Source organism: Enhydra lutris, unplaced genomic scaffold, assembly GCF_002288905.1.
Source record: "Enhydra lutris kenyoni isolate GAN:26980312 unplaced genomic scaffold, ASM228890v2 scaffoldscaffold80, whole genome shotgun sequence".
In the NCBI taxonomy this organism is placed as follows: Eukaryota; Metazoa; Chordata; class Mammalia; order Carnivora; family Mustelidae; genus Enhydra; species Enhydra lutris.
Window position 1 is genome coordinate 1207206 of NW_019154164.1, and position 5288 is coordinate 1212493.

Genomic DNA, 5288 nt, shown 5'->3' on the forward strand with positions numbered 1-5288 from the left:
GCAGATGTGATTGGACTATCTTATGGTAGGACTTTGCAACTCATGATCTGGATACTTTATATATGTAATTGGAGCATAATTTTGGATTAATAGTTGGTGATAACGTGAGAATTTAAAAATAATTATCTGAATGCAACTTGATTTATGTATGGATATGTAGGTCACTGTTACTCAGTTATTTGAAGCCCTTTCACACTGTCTTACAATTTTTTTCCTTAAATCTGAAACTAATTAATTTCCACTGTTCCAAGTTCTGTTTTAATCTGCTTCATAAGCTCACTTTAAAACTCCATACCCTTTTTTTAAAAAAGATTTTATTTATTTATTTGACAGACAGAGATCACAAGTATGCAGAGAGGCAGGCAGAGAGAGAGGGGGAGGAAGCAGGCTCCCTGCTGAGCAGAGAGCCTGATGCGGGACTCGAACCCAGGACCCTGTGATCATGACCCGAGCCGAAGGCAGAGGCTTTAACCCACTGAGCCACCAAGGTGCCCCCATACCCTTTTTTGAGAAAACTTCCCTCCCCACTTTACCAGTGTTCAAGACATTTTAGAACAGTTTTCGAAGTATTCCTGCTGAGTTAGCACTTGGCAAAAACTTTCCCATTATGGTATCAACAACCTCTAAAGGAGTAAATAGGAAGCTTAAGCAAAAAAGAATTTAAATGTCCAATAACAGTAAGCAAATAGCTGCCATATAAAGAAGTATCATGAGGAGAAGAGAATTTTGCTTTCTAATTAAACATAGAGTGAAGGTAGCTTCTTAGGTTTAAAAAAAGGTGTCATAAGGCCATTTAATTCTTGTTTTGGAGATGCATTTTTAATTGAAATGTAGTTGACATACACTATTATAGTAGTTTTAGGTATACAGTCATAGTGATTAGAGAATTATATACATTATAAAATACCGTAAGTATAGTTGCCATCTGTGATAATACATTATTACAATATCATTGACTCTATTTCCTGTGCTATACTTTTTTTTTTTTTAATTCTCTCTTGGAAATTTTATTGGTCCTGGGGAAAAGAAGGCAGGCAGCTCCTGCTTTTTGCTGAGGGTGCCACAAACCCTCACTATTTCCAGTAGCCATTAATAGGGAGGTTCTCATTATTAGAGGAGGCCAGGAAGGCCTTGAGCTTGGGCCGGGTGCTGTGGTGCCCAGGTAGGCTGAGATCCGGGGCATGAGTCCAGACAACTGACGGTCAGGACCTGGTGAATCAGCAATGAGTCCAGCAGGTTGAAGTCTGGAAAGGAGATCTTTTGCCCATGATGAAGTTCTGACCCCCCTCGTTCTGGGACAGTATGGTCTCAAAGGTCTTCAGGTGCCCAGTAGTGCCTTCACTTACTCCTACTTGCCTGACTCCTAGTTTGTATAGATGAGGATGAGGTATTTGCAGGGGATATTCTCCATGCCATCATTCACCATGTGCACCAGAGCCACCTCCCACTGGTCCTTCCCAGAAAGCCTAAGAGTAGCCTGGATATCACAAGATGGCATTGGACTGGTACAAGGTCTCCATCCTGGAGCTTGGAAAGTTGCTCATAGAGACAGGGGGCCTTGAGTGAGCCCTTCAGCCCTGTCTCCACAGTCACCACCTCCTTCTTCCAGCTCTGGCTCTGGTGAGTCAGCAGCATACACATAGCTGCGAACAGGGAAGCAGATGATGGAGTAGGGCAGCATGGTTACTGTGCAGATGGTGGTGGCAGAGCTTTTATGTTATACTTTTTATCCCCATGGCTTATTTATTTTATAACTGGAAGTTTGTACCTCTTGATTCCCTACACCTGTCTCACCCATAACCTCCATCCTCCTTCCCTCTGGCAACTACCAGCTGAGGAAGTTTTAAGTAGAAACGTGTTGCTGATTTAATAATTAATTTAAAAAGTATAATGCCTATGTTTGTATCCTACACAGGAAATATTCTATGACTCTCTGTACTTCCCATATCATTTCAATTTTGATGATAAAGTTTCTGGCAAATTTCTATCCATGAGACACTTATTATTTTTTTAAATATTTATTTATTTGACAGAGAAGAAAGCATGAGCAGGGTGAGGGGCAGAGGTATAGGGTGAGGGAGAAGCAGACTCCTCACTGAGCATTGAGCCCCACAACACAGGGCTCCATCCCAGGATTTTGGGATCATGGCCTGAGCCAAAGGTAGCTAATTAGCTGACTCAGCCACCCAGCCTCCCAAAACACCTCTTATTTGTTAAGAGATATGGTTTTATATGAAAATCTGAATGACTAAGAAAAAAAGTATATCAATGTGATTATTTGCCTTTCCAGACAATTCACAATTTACATACTTCCTGTTGTTTATAAATTTTTATTTATTTGTTCTTCCAAGTTTCTATTTAAATTCCATTTCCCTCCCACTCTCCCTCCCTTCCTTTCTCTCTCTCTCTCTCTTTCTTTCTTTTCTTTCTTCTTTCCTTCTTTCAAGATTTTTAAGTAATATCTACACCCAGTATGAGGCTTTAACTCACAACCTTGTGATCAGGAGTCACATGCTCTACTGACCTAGCCAGCCAGGAGCCCCCTCTTGATTTTTTTAAAAGATTTTATTTATTTGACAGAGAGAGAGAGAGAGAGAGAGAGATCACAAGTAGGCAGAGGCAGACAGAGAGAGAGGGGGGTAAGCAGGCTCCCCGCTGAGCAGAGAACCCGATGTGGGGCTTGATCCCAGGACCCTGAGATCATGACCTGAGCAGAAGGCAGAGGCTTAACCCACTGAGCCACCCAGGCGCCCCCCCACCTTGATTTTTTAAAGTGAGAAATAATAAAGATAAAAATTTCTCTGCTTTTAGTTGCACATTTACTGCATAAACGAAGGAATACCTGCATGAGATTTGTATTCATCCAGGAAAAGCCTGTTCTTACCAATTACTGTTAGCTTTATTTAGACTCTGAGTGAATTTTTCTAAGTTCTAAGAATATAGTGGACAGAAAAACCAGATTTTCTGTTAATTGAAAATATCTTTGTAAAAACTTCAGTAATGAAAATATTAAGAGTAATGTCTACTTTTATTGAAGTATGCTATTAAAAACGTCTTGCTCTATTTGTAACTTGCCTTGTGCTTTTCATATTATACTTTGATTTTTTCAAGTTCATTAACACATCAGTGGGAAATTGAATTTAAAGACCATGTTTTTCACAAAGCACTTTTTATTATTTTCCTGGCAGTTCTAAAATGAAATGTGAACTTTGGTAATGTTAAAATATCAAAACATGTAATTTTTCTCCAGCATACGATTGGAGGACTTTAATCTTTATTTTTCTCTAATTGACATGTGACAAATCTGTTTATCGCAAGCATTTTCTACTACATGGGAAAATTGTTAACCTGTGGGAGTGACAGATGATTTTGAGAATATAACTTTAATCATTATTTCTTTTGTCACCAAGTATGAAGACTGCATTAGATAATGGTAGTTCTTTTTGTGACATTTCATTCTGTCAACATTTCCATGATAACCTCTTATATAATAAAATTCAAGTTTATTAACTGCATATGTTTATTGTAAGTTAATGTTTCTCCTAAAAGAAAGCTTTTGTAATTATATTTCAACTTTTCATTGAAATGGGGCTTCATTGTACTGATATTTCTCCCATATGTTTGTAAGGGTTACTTCACTTATTCCCGGGATCAAAGCATTTTCTGGTAAATTCTTTTAAGACCATAAGTACTACCCTGATTTCTATATTGTTGATTACAAGCTAGTCTTATAAATTTGTGGATACTTTGCTTATGATTAAATGAAGATTGATTAATTATGACTACATATGCAAGCCAAATAGTCCTTTTGTGTGCACAGGTTGGAAATAAATGTTGATTATATTTCGTTTTTTAAATGACTCCAATTTTCATCTTTCAGTTCCCCATCCTTCTCCAAAACACACACTTTGAAATATCCATGATCATGGTAGTTCTTATATCTGAAAGTGTTCAGACTTCCAAATTCTACTCTTCTTAGGTAATGGGTATTTTTCATAGCACATAAAGAATTTATTGCTAGTAATTTAAAATTTTTAAATTTCACAGGATACTGTGAAACACAAAACAAATTCCTAGTACTCAATAATTTTTATGCAGTAGAGAATTGGGCTCCGGATTGACAAAACAGTAATCCTTCTTTTAACAAGACTCAAAGTAACTTAATTGTCGATTAACCTGAATTTTCTGTTCTCTTCCAGAAAAATGAACTTAAGTAAAAGGAAAATTTTTGCTGAATATTTTGGGGCCAATTAATATTCAATTAAATATTATCTAAACTTTCTACAACCATAGAACTCTGCCAACAATTCTAAATTGAGCTTTTACCTACAAAGTGAAAGTAGAGAGCTAGATCTTAAGTTGAATGGTTGTCAGATGTTGGTGTAGGTAATGTGATGGTTACTACAGGCTGATATTATTTATGGAGATTGAGGAAACTTGAAAATATGACCTGAAATATGGATATTGGTTTCCAGTAGGTAGGGAAAAAGAAGATATTCCAATGGAGTATAATGGTACAAATGGGCTGACTGGTCAAGATGCAAGGATAGAATTGGGATATGGGTTTGGCAAGATCAAGGGATTTTTTAAAAATTAGGTTGTATTAGTCACCATACAGTACATCATTAGTTTTTGATGTAGTGTTCCAAGATTCATCATTTGCATATAAGACCCAATGCTCCATACAATCTGTGCCCTCCTTAATACGCATCACGGGGCTTACCTATCCCCCCAACCCTCCTCCCCTCTAAAATCCTCAGTTTGTTTTCCAGAGTCCATAGTCTCTCATGGTTCATCTCCCCCTTTGATTCCCCCCAACCCTTCATTTTTCCCTTCCTTCTCCTAATGTCCTCCATGCTATTCCTTATGTTTCACATATAAGTGAAACCATATGATAATTGTCTTTCTCTGACTTATATCACTTAGCATGATCTCTTCCAGTTCCACCACATTGATGCAAATGTTGGATATTCATCCTCTCTGATGGCTGAGTGATATTCCATTGTATATATGGACCACATCTTCTTTATCCATTCATCTTTTGAGGGGCATTTTGGCTCCTTCCACAGTTTGGCTATCATGGACGTTGCTGCTATGAACACTGAGGTGCATGTGGCCATTCTTTTCACTATGTCTGTATCTTTGGGGTAAATACCCAGTAGTGCAATTGCTGGGTCATAGGGTAGCTCTACTTTTAAATTTTGAGGAAACTTCACACTGTTTTCCAAAGTGACTGTACCAATTTGCATTTCTACCAACAGTGTAAGAGGGTTCCCCTTTCTCCACAA

At 37.9% G+C, this 5288-nt stretch overlaps 1 pseudogene; it reads right to left on the bottom strand.

Annotated features, from left to right (window-relative positions):
- Window positions 1-1073: 1073 nt before the first annotated feature.
- On the bottom strand, window positions 1074-1681 carry LOC111160964 (annotated as a pseudogene).
- Window positions 1682-5288: the final 3607 nt, after the last annotated feature.